We start from the raw sequence: 22,590 nt of genomic DNA, 5'->3' as shown, positions 1-22,590 counted from the left end.
AACCACTAATGTTCTACACTATTGGAAATTAAAAAAAAACTGATCTAAATGACCATTCTCCTTGAGTCATCCTCCTTGGCTAACTTTTTTAACACCGTAGCTTATAACAAGCTTTCCTGAAGTTATCTACCTATAAGATTTATGAGTATATATGCCTTTATAGATACTTTGCAGATGCAAATGCACAGGTAGGTAGGTAGGTAGGTAGTAGTAACAATACGCTGGAAATTTAAATTAAACTCCTACCTACTAAAAATCGATTAAACATAATAATTTTCTAATAAGGTAGGTACCTTGCGTTTATTGATGATTAAACTACAGTACACTTAACTAAACTAAGCATAGGTAAGCAACATTCTGTGATATAATAGCAACTCAAATTATAATACCTACGTAAAATATAAGTTTTTTTTTTGCATAATTCGCATTCATAGTTTAATATTAATGACTGCAATAAAGTTATAATACAATGAACAACTAATTAGTGGACTAGGTATTATAATTATAATATTTGTGTTGGCACGGCAATAAACTGCTAAATTACTTTAATTTAGCGGCAGCGACGGCAATGCAAAAGTTGGTTCCTAGTCTAGAAGAAAATTATAGTGGTCTTCCTCTATAAAATACATAACATACCTACATACTCACGACTCAGGCTCTGGTCAGCTGGTCACGAGTTTGCAACTGAATATTGTAGAGAAAAATATGTATCTATACCTAAACGTATTTCCTCAAAAAAGATGGGCAAACATACAAATTAATAAAAAACTACTAATTTATCATAATATAGTATAATATGGTAAGGTAGGTATATATCATACATTACTACTTATTACATAGTTTATCATTCCTCAATACGACGCACGTGTCTTTAATAAAAACGTTATACTAGAAATAATTGCCTTTTCCTATGCGGGCTTCTGATTAAGTAATTATAAAAGATTACACAGGCTTTTACTATACCATACTCTTATTTTAACGAAAAAGAAATCATACAAAAAGCAAGTTATAAACTAAAAACGAAATAGTACAAAAAGGCGTCCTCATTTGCTTAATGAAATCTCTACCTTTTATTAGATTAAATTATTATGTTGTTGTAGAGGTAGGTTACATTACATTAGTTGACTAGATATTATAGTTATGATCGTGAACCTAAAAAAAAATTACCCAATCCTGGATAAAACTAAACTGTTTTCATATCACATTAGTTTAAAGCTTGCATTCATTTAAATTAAAGTACGAACACGTTAAGTAGGTAATCGACTTAAACTTGGGCTGTAATTATAATTATAGTGGAGGCAGAAGTGGGGTTCTATTATGCCGGAGCGTTCGGTAATGCGCAACTCTTCACGGCTCCGCAGGCTCTTCCTAAACACCCCTTTCTGTAGGTCACCTGAAACAAACCGTTTAAAAAAATACAGGGTGTCATTCTGAACAATTTTTGTTCTACAAGTTTTGGATATTTACAAAAAAAAAATTTTTGCAACACCCTGTAAATGGCCTAACAAACGGTGGGCATGTTTTAGTGTTGTGTTTGTTACCAACTAGCTAAGGCTACATGATTAGGTATTATGTCTCATTTAGAATAGTTACAGTACTTTTCTTTCCTCATCCAGACAATGCTTTGTTGGCTATTGGTCTGAGGTGGTCGGCCCGAAATACAATTCAATTAGTTTCATAATCAGTTTAGTCAAAATGGCAACTGTCCCTCATACAGATACACTTCAAAATTATAGCACCTCTTTTTCAGCGTTAGGTATGGAACAGTGCCCATATCGGTGTGCACCTTGTGAGCTAAGCGCACCCTTTAATGGCAGAATAATTGCGCACTGAAAATTAAGTGTTATTTTTATGGTGATCCCTCTCCACCACTACTAAGTTATTTTAAGTAGGCGTAAAACGTTTTATTAATTGAAATTAGTGTTAATTTTCTTATGAGTTTCAGCCCCGGGAATATTTTTTACGGAAAATTGTTGTCGGCGCATAAAATATACTTTAAAACTCTACTGTAATTTCATGTTTACTTTCAGTTTCATTTATTAGGTAGTATCTATTTATTTGTGCATTTTGTTGTAAATTGCTCCTACCTACTCGTACTTTTCCTACTATATCCTTCCTGTATTTATACATTACAAGATGGTTTACACACCTGTTTTTTTAGAATTTTTACATCGTTGCAAAAAATACTCAGTTTTATTGTCTTCTTATTTTGTATTCATGTAGACCATGCAAAAGCTAGCAGCAAGTAAGCGTCACATACCTGACCCCGGCGGCTTTACGACGCTTCGCTCCGCGACAGTACGGCGCATGTGCGAACGCGGCCCATAAACCACGCCGCCATAAATTACACGCAACTTTGTACCTATGTGTGCACCCCGCCTTATATTCCACACTCTCCCAAGCTGCAACTTCTGCAAAGATACAAAGTATACCAGTTGTAAATTATAATATTTATCGCGTTGAATATGAAAAGGCGTAATTTAAACGGATTACCAGATGAGTGTTCTTAAATTGTAAAATCTTTGCGTAGGGTAAGGCGTTTTTATAACTGAGCATGTTATGGCGGTCTGGAGCCAAACTTAAAATACCAATAAGATCTTAGTGCCTACAAATTTCATGTACTTATATGTACCTAGTAAAACAATGTAGCCTCTCTGTAATTTATATAGAAAACTCGAAGTTTGCGAGAGAATTAAGGCAAAATCAAATAATCCATTAGCATTCTCAAGCCACAGCCATCCCTCGCCTATAAAGGTGGATTAATATCGCCGAAAGCCCAACTTTACTTAATAAATATAAAAGCTTTCCTCCGCTGCCGCCATCGTAAAACTCCCACTGTGCTCGACTCAAGATTACAATATCAACACCACTGAAACCTGAGCCCCGAAAATGACCCTCACCCCGGAAAACAAACGGGGTTTCCCGGTGAAAAAGGAGGAGGGGTAGGTCAGGATATCCTGGTTAGTCGGTATCAGCGCTATGTAGATTGGTTTGCCTGCTTCAGTGCTTTCCCCGAGATAAGGGTTTATGATTGCTCGGAAGAAAGGATAATGTTTTTCCTTTGACGTTAAATGGGGATGCCAGGCTCCGTAATATAGATAAGGAAAGTTTCGTTTTATGGACGAAAGTGGTAGGTATACTGTGTACGGAGTTTCTGTAGGGTATACTTTTATTAGATAGTAACCCTTTAAATCGAGATAAATTAAAGCATGACATTCGTAGATTTAATCTCAATTTAAGCGTAGCAAGAAAATTTAAATTTAAAAATACTATATTGACTATTCGCTTGCAACAGAAATGGATTAATTGGTACATGTATAAATAAGTACCACGGGTCACGGGTAGTGTTACCCGTATAGGTACTTACCCGCAGACACTTAGTAGGTTATAAGTAAGTTTTTTTATCTATCCAAACCACAGAACATCCTAATAAGCGTTAACTTTTTTAAGTGTATGGATGGATTAATGCTTATTACATTTTCATCAGAAATAGTTTTTTTTTAATCAAATTTGCCAAGTTTATCTTAGTCACCCTGGAACAAATAAGTATGCTACTTTTTATCCTGGAAGACCCACTGGAAAATCTTAAGGTGAAACTCGCGCGAAAAGCTAGTCTAAAATAATAAAACTTTCAGGCACATGAAATAATTTATAGTGCTCTTGACTAATTAGTTGTTTAATCGTGAAAGCTGTAGGCAACTGGAAGCGTTCCTTATCAAGCGCTTGTTGAAAAATGCCGTAAAAAAGTAATTTACTGAGCGAATTCAGCAGGAAACGTATTTCCCACACGAACCGTTTCAATTTTAATCCACGACAGCTAGGTATGTGCTCTTATTTGATTTGGCTTATTCCTGTTATGTATTAAATGCAAAGCTAAATTTAAGAGAACTTTTCATAATCTATTGTTCATAGCTAACCGGTATATGATGTTTAATCTAAATGAAAATTTTATGTTTGGAATGGAATACAAAAATAGTACAATATAAGTAAATCTGAAATGAATCATTTATTTTAGGTACCTCTTAGGCCTTTGAATATTTCAACACTCAAGATTATTATTTGATACTCATTGATAATATGAATATTGTCTAATTAAGTACATAATTTTATGTAGGTATTTGTGATTGATTAATTGATGATTAATTTGACCAGCATAACATATATTTATATTTACTACAAATCATACGTAAGTTTTTATTCATGGGAATGATCAGAGTGGCAAAGTCTCATACGTGCACGTTATCATATTTTTACAGCGCACCTGAAAACTTTTATAAGCGAATTTTATTAGCTTCTAGATTAGACGTAAAATGGGGGTCGGCAGATAATGTTACTTACGTTCTTCTCAAGTTAGAGTTAACGTGCTGAGTATAATGAGATCAAAAATGCCGGCTCAGAAACACGTATATAGGTGTCCATTGTTTGATACTTAATTAGATCTTCATAAAATTAAATGAAGAACAGATGAACTATAATATGGATAAATATTATTTAACGACTATCATAGTTTATGGCTTCCGTAAAGATAAAAGTTATAATTGTTATGTCACACAAGAAATAATTATTAATGGCAGCAAAAACCAGCCTTCTTATACCTACTTGTAAAAATAAAATTTCATAATCAAATCACAAACATTAATTTAGTATAGCGGCTTTGGCTGCATGCGGGGTTCTGCGTAGTACCTACCTATTATTATTGTTGTATACCTAACTATATATAATATTCGCAAGAAAAAAAAAGCCGTCTTTTTGCTCCCGAATTTCGTCCAATTTCCCGCGTTCTAAGGCAAAGCTGCGCGTTATGACGCGTGAACGAATCGGTCCGCATTTATGGGGAAAGTTATTGTTTGAAACGTCTAAGTCGTAATTTCGCTTCATAAACCCGCCGCCCCCACCACCCCCCGGCTACCCAAAAGGGGGGTGGATGCTGTGTTTTTCCCGCGCGTAATGGCCCGTTTGAAATTGTTGTTTTATGGAAGTTTTTAGTAGTTGACTTTGCTCGGGTAGAATATAGAATAGCCAACTTTATATAGGTGACGCTGGCGGTAAATTGACTTAGCTATAGATAGTTATTAACAGATGGCAGGTGAATCAGCGTTAAAATTTTAGATATATAGGTATAGAGGGTAAGACAGCTTTGACGAAGGTATTTTAACTTTTTCTCATAACACAACACATGCAGGTAAAAAACAAAATTCCGAGAGCAGTCAGGACCAAAAGATACCAGAGAAATATATTGAAAGCTCTTTCCGATAAAAACTTAAAATAACGACCTGTCACAAAATAATATACAATGAAATTATCTCTACCATTTTTAAAGTTGGAACGCGCGGTGAGCCCGCTCGCGATTGGTCGGCGAGTGACAGCTGGGTGAAATACGCACGGCGAGGCGGCGCGGGCGCAGCGGGCGACCAACATGGTGCCTTTTAAGTCTCCGGTTTATTCCGAAACAAACTTCTTGTAGGTTATGTGTAGGTATTAAAATGTATAATATAAGTACCTGTCTAGTATGTAGGTAAAAAGTAAGATTAGGTAAATAAGTAGTATATACCTATCTCAATGGTAGGTATTTACCGCACACACTAACCTAGTGCTTCTGCTTCTGTACTTTGTCAAAGTATATTTTTCTATATACCTAACTACAATCTGTTGAAATATACGTACCTATTATAAACTAAAACCAATAATCTATGCATCTACGTCCCATGCACCTACGTTAAATACAAAATAGCTGTAATTTCAAAATTGGCTGACTCGAAATTTATAATTTATGAAAAATGGCAACAAGAATAGTCAGAAAATCGTTCAGGAAGAACCCATAACCTAATGAAATTAAATTCCGGTCTGCTCGTAAATATTCCTTGTGTATCTAATCCACTGATTAATGAATATTTCGGTATTTCAGTGAATTCTTATCTGCCTAATCTGGCCATGTTGTTTGGATCGCATTATGGAAATTGGCTTTTAAAAACTCAGTATTTGACAGATATTTTGATCAAAGTTTTATGAGCACGGACAAGTTTTAACAACAACGAAAAATATTTCAATGAAATCACACAGCAAAAAATATATATAGAAACTTTGTATTATAGACATTCAGGATACGACATTTTGTACTATATAGGTACGCGTAATTTTCAGTGATTTTTACATCTAAATTCACAATTATTTTATTGTTGTATGATATGACATTATGCTGGCACAAACTGAAATGATGTAGGTACCTGAAAAAATATTCTAGATACAAAGGCTTGCTTGTATTGCAATAACAATATTCATCTCGAGTACCATCTTAACTATAGGTAAATAAATAATATAATATGAAAAACAGGATTACGTCACGCAACGGAATGCTTCTAATATCGGCTGTAAATTCTGACAGACGACCACGAGACACTTTTATGATCCGAGATAGCGTACAAATCACCGCCATATATCAATTTCGGTACTCTATACTTCGATAAGACTGAATTATGTCAGGAGTAGAGTTGAGTTCCCGCTTTGAAACATTTCAGATAAGGGAGATCGGGTCAAATTCCTTGTAATCAGTCAGTTAAAATACTTGTAATTTCGACGTCCATCAAAGAACAGGACTCGCACTCTTGCCTATGTATTTCTGTCATATTTAAAGGTATGTTTCACAAATAAATGTTTTATTTTGTTATATTTATATTTCTCAGGCTACTTCATTACCTGTAGGAATCCTGAAAAAACCTAACGGTAGAAACGTGAATAGATATTACACTGGGTGATAAAGTTCGTGTCAGAAAAAAAATAGAGTTAAAGACTGCTTTAAAAGTTGAAGTGCTTAAAATATAATAGGTCTTACCGTATGTGGAGAAGCTTTATTTCTTCTTTTCAAAGACCAACAGCTCCGCGTAACTTTGTTGCCTGTAACAAAAGAAAGTGTCCGTCTTAAGACTAAGTTACAAACTCAAATCAAGCTTTTCTAAAGAACAGCGGCCATAAATCAAACTCGTTCGTATTTTATGACGTAAAGCAAACGTAATCCAAGCCGTGCCATTAATTTATTGAATATATAAATCTCTTATGTAAATAATATATTTCAACAATGTATCTACGTTTGAGGGGCCACCCATGCTCTGTCATAATAAATGTTACTCTCATCAGAAGTGGAGGCATAAATTAATAAAGGAAACCCATACATTCTCTCAAGAGTAATAAAAATATTTTAATAAGAAAGAAACAAAGATATGTGAGCTTTTTAATTCCGGCGTTGGATTAAGGCAGTAGGGTTATAATTGTGCAGGGTAATTTATGATGCGTTGCTAGATTGTTATTTATTCAGGACTGTGATGATTTCTTAAGTTGATGACACGGATATAATATATCCGAATTTATTATACTGATGAATACAAACAATCATGATTATAAATTTATATGTTAAAAAAAAATAACGTTTTAGTCTTAGGTGAAATACTGAAAATTTGGGGCCTGAACTTATAAAGGCATCAGCTGAATCATTATGCATGAAAATACCTAGTACATTATTAATGCCTATCTCAATCTGCACATCGTAAAACCTTATTTCAGCGATATTTCAATATTTTTCTAAAACGACACATGCTACGCTTACGTGGAACCGAGTTTACGATCACGATATTTTTATGCAAAGAGCGTCACCAAATGTGGCCCCTTGCTTCATGTTGAAAACTCGCGTAAGGAAAAAATACGGCCAAGTGTGAGTCGGACTAGGGTTCAGTATTCTCTATCTATATTGGTTTTTAGGAATTTGCTAAACTTGTAAAAATAAGGGTATTTCCACTTGGCTAGGGCCAATGTTTCCTAATTAACATTAGACGGCACTAGGAGATAGTTTTACTTCAATCTATCTTTATTTACAGAGTTGTTTCTATACGTTTGTAGATACAGATAAAAGCAGATAGAATGAAGATCTATGTAGTAAGTAATTGCTTTTGACTTAAACACTACCGAGTACCGACTTACTTTAAATTCTGGGCTACGAAACCCTAAAAAGGATGCGACACAATAAATATACATGAAGCCGCCTTTTTTGTCCATTAAAACGAGCAGAGTTTTTCTGTACCCCCATAAAATGTGCCCCAATAAATATGTAAATCTGCTCTACAAAAAGAGTCCTACAGCGCCCGGTTTCACTCTCGGCCGAATGTAAGATAATTGGTACAATTGCACGAGCTGGGAACGATTCGTGGTAGTGTCGATGACCTTTTTAAGTTTCACTTTTTTTTAGATTGCCGAGGTGGAGTACGTACGTTCAATTTCCGTGCTATTGTGCATGATTCTATTGGCACAAACGGCTGTACCTTAGGGAAAAAAAAATTACTACCTATTGCTACAGCTTTAAATTAAAATGCTAAGAAATCCGGTACTGTGATAATCCACAATTTTTGATTAGGTAGGTAAATTAAAGTAATTCGACACTTCCATCGTATGTACGTTCAGATTATATGAAAACTCAAAAAGTTTTTATTCTTTAAAAGTCCATTAAGTATACGCGGTTTACTGAAGCCCTGGTCGGATCAATAGCGATCCAGTAGCGAACACAGCGGCAGCTCCATCGATCGGCCCGGGCTCTATACCGAGATGGCTGGCTGCCTCTATCACTCTACCTACAGTTTATGCTTTCCTGGTAGCATGGTATGTAACTTTTCCTTGTCTACGCCTATTCTATTTATTATAATATATATAGCTGGATTATTATATTATATATTTTATAAATTTGTAAGAATGAAATAAGTGTGGCTGGCGGTGCAATCATTTGCATTACTAGGTACAAGTAGGTACTGTTAACCTTTTCTTATCACTGTTATTTTAATAAATATATTAATTTATTTAAAATTACGACTTTGTAAAATGTAACAGGTGCTAGAAAAACTTATAACTAGATAAAATTAAATATGAACTAACTAAATTATTAAACTACGTAGGTATAAATATAAACGCTATACTAAATTATTCAACTAATAACCTAAGAACTATTTACCTAGTGTAAATTTATAAAATGACAAAATATTAGAATAATAAGAAAAACTAAATCTACATAAACTTAAATGTGACCATTTTATCTCACAAGCACACAGCACAACCTAAAAAACATCAACTCAAAATTGCAAAGAGGGAGTTAAAGCTGCATGAGCAACATTTTTCCTTAATGAATCTTATTGATCGACTGCGGCCATAAGCGAATAATTTACTGCCTCGAGCGAGCTGTGCTTCGCGTGCTGCTACGAAGGTGTGTTATTTATACCCCCTTTTTTCGCAGCTCGTAACGGCCAGCAATAAAAGGGACCTAATTTTAATTCCATGATTTGAAACCTCGATTGGGCGGTTATTCGCCCTAATGAGTTTATGACAGGAATCAACGACTAACGGTTGTGGCGAGCTGTCAAGGGCGCGGGAAACTATCAGGCTTTCAACTTTAAACACATTCTTAACGACGCTCGCATGTGAAAGGAAAGAAAATACGTTCAGGTTAAGTGCGTTAATGGAATGCTCGTTCAAGTACCTATCAAGATTTAAATTAAAGCGTGTCTCCATAAATAAAGTTGAAAAAAGCCCACTTGAATTGCATTTTTCGAGGCGCTGTCGGCTCTAATGAGAAAGCGGCGCGACCCTCGCGCATTCCCACACCATATTGGAAAAGATAAATCTTTGGAACACCCCGCCCCTCGCCAGCCGACCGAAAATCGACCCGTTTATGTATTGTATTATAATGAACGTACCTAAAGGACTCGCAAAAAAGGCAGCCAAAATGCGCGCAAAAAATATATCTTATTTTAAGGTTCACGTTATTTACTTACAATGTATTATTAAAATTCATAATCCATGAACTTAATGCGCACTTACGTGTGTATACGACGAATGGTAATGGAATAAGTGTGTAGAAAAAAGATTTTTAAGGCCAACTAAAAAGGCAGAAACATGGTTGATTTATGCCATCTTCAGCGAAGCGCGAGTGCAGAGCTCGTTGTTTCGTTTAAGGTTCCAGCGGAGATTTTAATTTAGGAGTAGGTTCCTCGGTTCATTATTATTATTATCTCATTTATTTTAATTATGTGTTTTAAGACAAAATAACACAAATAAGGCCCTAATAAGATTTTTTCTGTAAAATATGCATGTAGGTACACCTACTTCAGTAATGTGGAGACATAAAACCTTAATTACATTTATTTCTTGCAATCAAATAGATATAAAATATAAGAAAATGACATAATGAAATAACAAAAATCGAATAATTAAAATTCTTAAAATCCATATTCCTGTAGATAGGAGCTTATGAGTACATGCTTTAAATACAGATACTTATCAATGCTCTGTTCATAAGTTCACAACATTGTACCAAAAAGCATTTATCTTTTACTTACGTACCGCGAACTAAACAAAAATAACACATAAAACCGAAGAAAGAAACAGTGTTTTCAGAAAATGGCCATAATGGTATGAAAGGAGCCCCGTAACTTCGGACGTAAAGCCTGACAATGGACTCTACCGAGCGAGAAATGTTAATAAAGATATAAAATAAAATATAGAGCAATATTAAGGGACATTAGTGTTAGTTTACGACACAAATGATGGCCGATGTATAGAGGATGCATGCACCAGTGGCCTGTCTAAGAGTGTGTCTCTGTTATTTATCACGATTTATTAATAAGTTGGTGAAATTTATGAGTTGACAGACTATGTTGCAGGGAAGCTGGCGAACTTTGATAAACAATACGTCGAACTAGATGGAGTGTCAGTGCAAAATAAACTTTCCGACGAATAACTACCAATCTTACTACTACTATAATTTAGTTCGGTTAGAAAATTTGTGACTTTATTCATTGGTAAATTGTTGTCATTGGGTTGAACTTAAAACTTATATCTCGACAACAAGTAAATAAAATACGGAGAGTAGTTAGTTTTTGTATATGACACTACACCTTGATCATCATTATCATCATCATCATGAGCCTTCTATCGCCCACTGTTGGTTATAGGTCTCTTTTTTTGTACACCATAATCTAAGTACCTACATCTTGTTCGTATATTGGGGTAAGTAATACGAGGTATAAAAACGAATGGTATAACATAACATTCACAAGGTATACGCCCATATGATATAAATTTATTAAGTATAACGATCACTGTGCATAACAAACGAAAGGCATAATTACTAAATACATAATTTCGCTAAGAATAACGTTCAAAAAGTATAATTTCAATTGATATAACGATTAAAATGCATAACGTTTATAACATATATTCTACAACGGATATAATTATCATAATGTATAATGCACAAAAAGTATAAAAGTTTGTCGTATCGTCCATTATTATTGACGCTATGTGTGGGGAACGCTCCGCTCCGCTTCGCTGCGCTCCGCTTTAGTTTCGCCGAACATGTGCACCTAACACGCTCCGCCTCGCTTTGCTCGTCGTCGCACCTATCTTTAGGTTTTGGTACTAGGGGTTTTGACATTATTATTATTATTGGCGCTATGTGGGGAGACGCTCCGCTCCGCTTCGCTGCGCTCCGCTTTGGTTTCGACGAACATGTGCACCTAACACGCTCCTCCTCGCTTTGCTCGTCGTCGCACCTATCTTTAGGTTTTGGTGCTAGGGGGTTTGACGGTGTTGGGTAATTAAACACAGATTATGAACTTTATACTAAATGATAGTATATATTTTAATCGATATACGTAATGTATGTTATACGAATTGATATTAGTCCTCGTAAGTATTATATATTTTGATTTTATATAAAATGTACGTTATACCAATTGAATCTTATACCTTATGAAAATATAGATTTTGTTGTTATACGTAACGTTCATTATATGTTGTGAACGTTATTAATGTGAAATTATACATTTCGTTTTTATACGTCGCAATACGCACCCCCTTGATCATCATTATCATCATCATCATGAGCCTTCTATCGCCCACTGTTGGTTATAGGTCTCCTTTTTTGTACACCATTATCTAAGTACATCTTCTTCGTATATTGTTTATCAAAGCATGCGAAGATGTTTTGCATTTATATTTATTGAGTTATTTTAATTTGTGGTGACGCGCCTGGCACTCTGAAATCGTTTCATGTAGATAGGTTTACATGGAAGCATCGAACGTATTTCTGTTATATGAAACGGATAATTTGTATGTGATTTCAATAGGCAGTCTTGACTAACTTTTCGATCTAATATGGCAGGGGTACCTATAATATACACATAAATACATAGATAGACCTAGTATTTATAAGTAAGTTTAAACAACAAAATATTCTATTCTCTGTGAGAGGGTTGCAAGCACCTGCACCTAGCTCTCTCGAGTGGAACCTTTGTGCATATCCCTAAGGTCTAAACTGCCTTCCTAAGCATGGACCATTTCCCACCACGCTGGTCCACTGCGGGTTGGTGGGTTCACATAATCTAGATGTGCTAAAGCTACATGTGTAGGTTTCCTCACAATGTTTTCCTTCACCGTAAGAGCAAAAGAACAAAATATTCATTGCTAATATCTCAATTTGCTTTAGCATGTCATCGCCTTTGTTACATAAAATTTGCAAGTCATAAAAGAAAATAGTAGGCCGATAGAAATCTTAATAGTAATTGTCTTATGTGTTACTCAAAGTTCATTATTCTGCGCTTTTACAGCAATTTAACTATTTAATTGCATTTTTATAGACATGCGTAAAAGCTCATTTTTACGGTTACTTAATAGTCAAGCGGATTCAAAATTTAGATTTTACTATACCGGATCCATTTAAATTAATAGTTTGTATTGTTGAGTGCGAACATTATTGCCACTAAATCCATAATCCTAAATTAAAAGGCTAAAATTATTTTATAGTTTCTAATTATAACTTGTTAGGTACCTGCCTATTTTAGTTACCCACATAAATATAACTGTAATGTACCTGTCATATTGCACTTAATTCCAATAACGAAAATATTTTCAGTTAAGAACCCTTTGCTGTCTACTTTTAAAACGTTTTATTTAAGTTACTATTTATACCTAAACGAAACTAAAATCTACTTAATTAAATATTACCTACTTATAAATATATATTTCAACACAGATATATAATAATATGAGAACCAACATATTGTATCGGCTCCAAGGTGCCTATCTCGGGCCGGGCCATAAATGTCGTGGCCAGGATAATATTTTACGAGCCCAGATGCGACGGGGGTGAAGGGCGGGCATATCCTTGGCTTATCTCATACCTACACATGTGCCAGCCAAAAATTTAATAAAAAACAAACAACCCAAGATCCAGAAAAAAGATAAGCGGCTGAACAGTCCTGGCTGGATATCATTTCAAAAAAGGAAAAGGCACCGAATTTGTTTATGAGTTCATAAATTACGTCGGATTTAAAGTTAATGTTTATCTACCTACCAATACCGACCTAATGTTCCTTTTTTAAATAATCTTGCGATTTATAATACAAAAAGGTACCATTCAGTAGTACCTACCTACTTACTTGCAATATACTCGTTTTCCATTTATTTGGTGTTTTCGAACCTTCTGTTAAGTTAATTTGTAGTTATATTTGTGTGGTGTAAGAGTTATTTCTTGACAAGTATGTGAAAACTGACGCTGTGGAGAGCGTGTCATGCAAGTAATGCCACAGAAGGCGAGCACCTACTTTATATCGTGAATTCCTACTGTGAACGAGACGCTTACGTAACTTAAACATTACTTCTTATTTAACAACAAAATACCTAGTGTTTTCTATTCAGTATATGTTTATCTTATTTCAGTACGTAGAGTAGTCTGCTTTAATTAAATTTATCAGTGTTATACCTATATTTTTATATTTATGATTTTTTGTTACAGGATTGATTTTTATTATTACTTTATTTGATAAAAATAATATGGATAACCGTTTAAAAAAATACAGGGTTAAATTAAGTTCTTCTTTGATTTTAAAACCTTTCTACATGAACAAACACACTATTTTTCGCACGCTGAAAAGAAACCAACACATAGGTATTTTGACAGTTCTACAAGAGTTGTTTAATGGCTTACAAAAAGATCCTTGGAATTTTGAAAAGTAAAGCAAAATAACATTTTGGTACTTTGTAGACAAGTACAGATGCCTAGTAGGTAGTCCTCAAGATAAAAATTGCTATTTTCAGGCATCGCACGATTCCTAAAATAAGTAGAAGTAATTGTTACATATTGCTTTACATAATAATTAAATTACAAAATAAATTGGAATCGTGTGAACAATCTGGAGTACAGCCCATGCTTAAGAAGGCAGGCAGGGCAGACCTTAAGAAGTGCAGGAATTAATACCCCTCACAGAGAATAGAAAAGTTTTAGGTAAGTACCTAGGTAGGTACGTAAGGCTGTGTACCGAAAGAAAGCTGTGTAGGTACTTATAAGCGCTTACTTTTCCATACATTGCCGGACCAGCGCTGATAAGCACGGGAACATACGTAAGCGCTTATACGTTTCCAGCTTTCTTTCTGTATATGTTATGCTTACTCAAACTAGATTATAATTGTACTGAGGATATCCTATAATAGAATTATTACCAGCATTATCTATTGATTTAAAGATTTTATTTAAGATTTTATTTATATACCTACCTATAACAAGAAGACTGTTAGGATAATTTTATGTTTGTTCTGTTTTGTTTTGAAATTTTATTTCACTCTTGTGTGGCATACACTATTTATGTTTTACTAATATAAATTCACTTTAGTCAAGTCATTTTTGGTACCCCAAGATACGGGCTGAGCCTAATTTGGGGACCCCTGCTCCCTGTGATTAATGTTCAATTCAGACGTGTGCATAGATATAGTTTAAGTTTATACTTAAAGGTATTATTACCTTGTATAATATATTGTAACATTTCTTTTGCGCAATAAAGATTTTTTATTATTATTATTATGTAAGTACCTACCTACAGCCTATAAGAAAGGAGGGCAGACCATAAGGGATGCGGGAATGAATACCTCCCACATAATAGGATGGATGTATGTAAAACAGACGACGATTATTAGGTATCATGAGCCTGTAAAGGAAAAGAATAACAAACAACAACAAAAGCAAGTTAAAGTCTAAGATACCATGGCGGCAATCTTTCTTGACTCACCATTGGGTTGGAATCCTCTCCATCAAAACGTTGCCTCTACAATAGCACAACACTTCAACCATAGACTTCCAACTGTTTATTTTTAATTCCAAGTTTAAATATTTAATTTTAGAACATGCGTGACTTCACCGTGTTGGATCCGACATTCAACTAACAGACAGTGGCGAGGGCATTGCCCAAGTTATATGATGTCTAATAAACCAACCGATTCTATTCAGACTCCTTATATTGCCTCACAGCTGACGAGTCCAACTGTTTATGACTTAACAACTCGGCCATGTGACCTAGTAACTCATTAATTGACGATTTAAAAGATACCAGCGGTAGCCCGTAGAGAGTGAGATTGTTAATAACTATAGCGTTATAACTAACTACCTATTATGTTGTTATGTTACATTATTTTATAGTAAAGTGTTACAATAAGAAATGGACCATTTTCTTCTTGCTAATATCATAATATAACAACATACGTAGGTTAGTTAGGTACACATACCTACCTAAATATTAAACATCAATGTGCCTCTGCCAGACAGGTTTGCAAGAATATGTCTCTCCTGGGTATACTTTTGGGTTATTTGCAGTTTGCAGACCAGCTATATAACCGAAACCGCTATATAACCGAAACCGCTATTTGAGTATCATCGAATATTCTAGCATTCTGCAGTGACGCGCTCAATTATTCGAAATGTTTACTGGTACCTATCTACATGGTGTTGCAAAAAGGGTATAAATACTAAGCCGAAACCTACATGTGCAGCATGGTATATCTAAGCCCGAAACTGAAATCAGAATTTAAAAATTCGCGAAAAAAAAAAAAAACTTTTTCAAACAAAGTTTTCCCGTGCGAATTCCAGGATAATAAGTAGTCGTTTTGGCGTGAAAGAGTAACAGACAGACAGACAGACAGACTCAGTTACTGTCGCATTTATAATATTATTAAGTTAGGATTATGTTGTAACCATGAATTTAATACTAGTACAAGGGTGATTCTCCAAAAACCGCTCAAAAAGCATAATTTCTTTGGCGCATTTTTTTTTTACTGTTGTTTGAATATTATACCCCACATATTGTAGACGCTTTAGACCTCTTTAGTTATCTCTTATTGGCCCTGAAATCTATCGAGCCGATTCAAAGTTACAGCGATTTTAAACAATTTTGGGCCAATGAAATTAGATTGGCTCCAATGAAATTAGAAAACACACCAAAGAAATTATAAAAGGCCCCAAAGAAGTTAGTTTTAAGAACATAGAAATTAGAAATTATTATAATGAAATTAGTTTTATACGTAGATTGCAAAAAATACACAACAAAACTAAAATCACGCATATCTTTATTTGTTTTTAACATAATTACCTGATCACGTAAGGGTGCAAGGGTTCTAAACATGCGAATGAATCAATTGCCAACCTCACCTGCCCGTGGTGCACTCTGCTAAATAACAGACGAGGCTCTGGCGAGCGGATGATGGCGGTATAAACATCCAAAAACAGCTACACTAAATCCCATAGGCTGATGGGCAGCCCCGTCACCGGTATAAAAAAGTGTAAAGAGGACGAGGACACGATGACCCTGGAGTCCGGCCACATTTTCTACCATCAGGAGGGCGACCAACTGTCCCAAGGTGGCGTAGGATTCCTCGTCAACAAGACCCTTGTCAACAACGTAGTGGAGATCAGCAGTGTGTCAAATCGGGTAGCGTACCTAGTACTTAAACTAACCGAGAGGGATTCCTTGAAGGTCGTACAGGTATATGCACCAACCTCGACACACTCTGACACAGAATTCGAAGCAGTATACGAGGATATCTCTAGGGCTATCACGTGTACTGCTAGGACCCAAGACACCGTTGTGATGGGTGACTTCAACGCCAAAGTGGGAGTACAAGAATGCGACGATTCGAGGGTAGGACATCATGGCTTTGGTAGCAGAAACCAGAGAGGGCAAATGCTTGTAGACTTCCTCGAAACGGAGGGGCTTTCTTTCTGATGAATTCTTTCTTTGAGAATCGGCCCCAGAGGAAGTGGACATGGGCAAGCCCCGATGGTAGGACGAAAAACGAAAAAGACTTCATTATGACTGACAAGCGGCACATATTCAAAGATGTCCCAGTGAACAATAGGTTTAAAACTGGGAGTGCTCACCGACTTCTCCGAGGCACTCTGAATATCAACGTCAAGCTGGAGAGGAGACGTCTGGTGAAGTCGACCCTTCGTCCCACACTGCACCAAATTGGAGCTGGCAACACCAGCTTCTAGAGAGAACTATAGACCGATCTCGCTTTTAAGCCATGTATACAAGCTGTTCTCAAGGGTTATCACGAATGGTCTTGCCCAAAAGTTAGACGAGTTTCAGCACCCGGAGCAGGCTGGGTTTCAAAAAGGCTTTAGTACAATAGACCACATCCACACAGCAAGGTAGATTATACAGAAGACCGAAGAGTATAATCAGCCTCTGTATCTAGCCTTTGTGGACTATGAAAAAGCCTTCGACTACATCGAGACCTAAGCAGTTTTGGAATCCTTGCAGAGATGCCAAATCGACTGGCGCTATATCGAGGTGTTGAGGTATCTGTACAATGCCGCTACTTAGACTGACCACAAGACCACTATCCAACTGCAACGTGGAGTGAGACAGGGGGATGTGATATCTCCGAAACTGTTCACCAATGCATTGGAAGATCTTTAAGACGTTGGACTGGAAAGGACATGGCATATGTATAAATGGCGAGTACATGTCACCTCCGCTTCGCGGACGACATCGTTATTATGGCAGAATCTCTGCAGGAAGTTAGCTGGATGCTAAGTGGCCTAAATGCTGCTTCCCGACGTGTAGGCCTCGGTATGAACTTGGACAAGACGAAAATCATGTACAATGCTCACATGAAACCGGAGCCGGTCGTCGTTGGTGAGGCAACAATCGAAGTTGTGCATGAATATGTCTACCTCGGGCAGACTATTCGGCTAGGCAGAAGCAACTTCGACAAGGAGGCTGCAAGGCGCAACCGACTGGGTTGGGCTGCATTCGGGAAACTTCGTCACATATTCTCCTCGTCCATTCCTCAGAGCCTGAAGACAAAAGTCTTAAAACAGTGCGTCCCGCTAGTGATGACGTATGGTGCTGAGACGTGGACACTGACGGTAGGACTGGTCCACCGATTTAAAATAGCTCAGCGTGCTATGGCTCTCCATAGAAACCCCAAGCATAAATCTCTAGTTATGCTTGGGGTTTCTCTGATGGATCGTATCAGAAATGAGGTTATCCGTCAGAGGACTAAGGTTACCAACATAGCTGTCAAAATATGCAACCAGAAATGGCAGTGGGCTGGTCATATCTGCCGAAGAACCGATAACCGTTGGGGTAGACGAGTTCTCGAGTGGAGACCACGAACAGCCGACCTTAGGCGGGTAGCTGGTAGTGGATGGATGAGGAAGGCCGAGAACCGAGTGTTGTGGCGCTCCTTGGGAGAGGCCTATGTCCAGTGGATGATTATTGGCTGATGATGATGATGAGAGAATTAACCATAATATACATTGAATGCATAAAGTTAGCGTAATTAATACTCAATACTAATTTATTTGTATCAAAACTAATTTCGTTGGCGCAGTATGCCAAAGAAATCCAAAGAAATTATTCCCAACGAAATTAGAAATCATCACTTAAAATTTATTTTAACAGAAAGCTGATGTACAATTGGAACCTCTTATTGACACGTGCATACTGTTTGAATAGATATACGTGGACAAAAATATGTATGCAACCAAAACAAATAATAGCATGAAAGTAACAATCGAAGAAATTAGGCACTCACCTGACCAAAACAAGTTACGGCACAAAAAAAAAATTTTTTCGTCATACTCCGTAAACTTACGCTCCTCTGCTCCTGATCAAAGATAGTGGGGGACTGAACGGTCAGGGACGCATGGTGATTATATCCGGTGATCGTTTAAACGCAGAGTAGGAAGACGGTATCGTTACGCCAAAGAAGTTAGTTTTTTTTCTCGGACAAAATTGAATGCGTTATATTTTTGAAAACTAAACCTAAGAGTGAATAGAAACCTAATTTACAGTTACCATAAGTATCTGTTATAATCATAACATATAAATCATAAGCTTATTTTACGTTTAAAAGTGAGTTTTTCTTGACCTAAAAATAAAATCAAGTGAAGGACGCGCCAAAGAACTTATGATATTGAGTTTAAAAAAATCATTGTCGCTTTCTTTATAAATTTATGCATTTTATTACTAATGTATAAAAACGGTCACAAGATACATTATTCAAAAAAAAATACATCCTGGTATAAAACTATCAATTTCATGTATTTTATGGCTTGGACATACCTAAATCGCGTCATTTGAGAATCACCCACAATTATTTTTACATTACTTACAAGAAGTAAACAGAAATAATTTACAATTCATACCCAATGAAAAGAAATGTTATAACTTGTCAAACAATGACCAGTTAGTAACCATTTCACACCTCCAGAGCAACTGCAAAGTTAACAAATGTGTGAAATATGTAGTTCAGTCGCCGCCGCCCGTGCCTCGAATACTGGCGAGAACTAATATTTACTCGGACAACACAGTTCCGACCAAATACTAGATTATGGTAAAGGTGAATGAAATTGTAGTTTCGATTTTGAACCAATTGAATCATTACAAATTTAATATTCTCAATTACAGCCTTATGATGAGGGTCAAGACGAGTACATGCATGCATTAATAAGCCATCAATAAATTAAGAAGTAGGTTAACCTAACTAGGTAGTTTTCTATAACGAAGGTAAGAGGTTCATATTATAGTAGGGACCATGCATACCTGTTTTGGACTCGCACAAGAAGTTTTGGAAACCGCATAATATCTTCCGTGTTTCGTATCACTATGGTATTGTTTTCAGCTCAAACTTAGAAGTCTTAGCACCTTGTGAACGTGTAAGACGGCACAGGCCCGGGGTCTAACTGACCGGCGGCCGACAATCACCTTGAACCTTCGTTTTCACTTTTAACGCTTAAATAAACGTGCATTTATTGTCCTACAGTCTCATGCAAATGAGTCTCGCAAACAGTAGCATATTTATGGAAGGGTTTCCTAAAAACAGCAAAAAATCGAAAGTGAAAGCCAACTGGGGGCACATTGTGGGTGCCGGAGCTTCCTCTCGTCGCATTGTTACTATAAATATTTACATTACAGTATGCAAAATATGTTTTTACAAGTTGGTGCTACCGATCGCCTTTTGTTGTTTTGATAAACAACCCTTTAGCAGCGTTCGGCGCGCGGCGCTGTTTGTGCCCGAGATGTGACGAAACGAATAATAGCTACGTGTTTTGTTTACGTTTATTCTTCAGTAAGATTACTCTGAGTTACTGGATACTAGATAGGCGCACAGAGAGAGAACATACCTATAAAGATACGTAGAAAGTGAAGCTGTATAATGGATTTCCACCGCATTGCGGTTGTGTCATAGAGCGATGATTTACAACATGGCATGGGTTATTTCCAATTACTGATCTTCCTTTCAAATCGTGTTGGAATAACCGCTATTAGGTATGTCCTAAAGTCATTTTAAACCCGGACACATGCAAGAAAGCTGCCATAAATGGTAGTCTGCCAAAATGAGGTTAACATACCTCAAGCGTGCAGCCTTTTAGGGATCCACGACAGCAGTTCGACATTCAAACGTTTTCCAATAGCGCGTTGGTTCGGTAGCGAAGTCCGCGTTAAAGTTTACGAGGCGATGGGATGCGTCGCGTCGTAAACATCGAGATCACCGCGATCGGGTCCTGCGAGGAACAATCCACTTCGGCATCCCGTGGAATTGTTCAAGATACGATTCTAGAATCGAATCAAGATGCGAGACTCGCCGGAGCGTTTTAATGTGTTCGGGTTCGGGATTCAGCGATTGCTATTGATCTTGAATATATGTCATGTACCTATACATAGAAGCGCGAAAAAGATAGGTAGGTACTAATGGAGTATAATAAAATGAAACTATGGATAGTGTATAAGTATTTTAGAATTCTACACATCACAAACAAATACAAAAGATCTGAAATAGTGATTATTAACTATCAATATGGCATTTATCTACTTACTTACTTAAATGTGTGAAACTAAATATGAACTTCTATTTATAACACCCTGATGTGAGCCTGTGTCCCTGCGGTCCTCGCAGCTGTTATTTATTTGTTCTTCACTCGTCGGCTCGTAGTGTAAAAAGTTACTCCCAATTTCGGAAATATGTTTACAACGGGCTTAGGGCTCCCAATTTCGGAAATGTTTACAACGAGCATAGGACTAACTGATTTTTCAAGGGATAGATCAATCCACATGACGATTCGAAAGACTACTGGCAGCGAGCGAAAACAAGTTTTCTGCTACTTACATAATACTATTATTGTATAATTTTATAGGTATTCTAAGAAGCCAGAAGATATTATTGCACCAATCCATCGCTAGGTGTACTTTTTAGTCTAAATCTCTATGTGTACCTATAGGAAATGTAGTACATTATTTACAACTTTAGGTAAAATACATTTATTTCTTATCTTCTTCAGGGTATACAAAACAATCTGAATCTTTAAATTCACCGTCATCAGTCTACTATTTCTACCCCACACATTTTTCATTGAAACAATAATATTTTTAACACTCTATTGTTACAAAATGTCTTATTCGAACACATACGACCTATCTGTAGGCTAATGACATCGTAATCGTACCCTTTAGCTTTTTGTCAAATTAGTGAGTATCATTTGAGGTGTTAGGTTTTAATAATGACAAGAGAATCTCGCAAGTTGTACAGATGATTAGTTAGCGAGGATTAATTTCGACGAGGAGTCTTGGTTTGGAAATCTTTAGTTATCTTTATTCCCACGGTGTATGTGCCAATCAAAATAAAAACATAAATAATTACTTAATTTATTATTAAGGATACTTGGAGTTTGTTCTGCCACAGCAGAGTTTGACAATGGATATTTATTTCAGTAAAGTTGTAAGTAACAGCTGCCCAACTTCAAATCCGTTGGAAATGTAAAGAGGTAAGTAAGGATGACTGGAAATCACTTTCGTTTAAGTCTCATGTTGATGATAGAGGCATTTATAATTGCCCACTATGACTTATAAAACAATAGGTACATTTGAGCACTCTCATTCAGGGTCAAAACAAAAAGAATAAACCTTTTAGAAGTCCTATTTACCTACTACTAATGTCCATATTGTCCATATTGCTTAAGCCTAAACTAGGTAGACGTGTATTGTACAACCTGCAGTCTGTACCTATATTTCTATAGCCTAGGTCTACAGGTATAGAGCTAGGTGTTAACTAAGGATACGGAGTCAAGTTCAGGGCCTCCAGATGGCAATTAGCGGTGCACTCTGCAAATAACACCTATAGATAGCGCGGGGAGCGTCAGCAAAACTAAAAGGGCAGGTATTGTATTGAATAGTTATGTAGGTAAGTGTCAGCTGAAGATTTAAGAGAGTGAAAATTTACATGAAA

General features: G+C 36.3%; 1 long non-coding RNA gene across 2 annotated transcripts; it reads right to left on the bottom strand.

Annotated features, from left to right (window-relative positions):
• Window positions 1-229: 229 nt before the first annotated feature.
• LOC125488704 lies at window positions 230-20,043 on the bottom strand. Of its 2 annotated transcripts, none has more exons than XR_007266422.1 (4): window positions 19,911-20,043; window positions 6,830-6,891; window positions 2,261-2,411; window positions 230-1,393 (listed from the first exon to the last, which is right to left on the bottom strand). It is a non-coding gene; the product is annotated as an uncharacterized LOC125488704 (long non-coding RNA). The 2 variants fall into 2 exon arrangements; XR_007266423.1 differs by lacking the exon at window positions 19,911-20,043 and adding an exon at window positions 15,093-15,227.
• Between the last annotated feature and the right edge of the window lie 2,547 nt (window positions 20,044-22,590).

The sequence above is a fragment of the Plutella xylostella genome, chromosome 6, assembly GCF_932276165.1.
Source record: "Plutella xylostella chromosome 6, ilPluXylo3.1, whole genome shotgun sequence".
NCBI lineage: Eukaryota > Metazoa > Arthropoda > Insecta > Lepidoptera > Plutellidae > Plutella > Plutella xylostella.
This window is presented reverse-complemented; position numbering and strand designations above follow the sequence as displayed.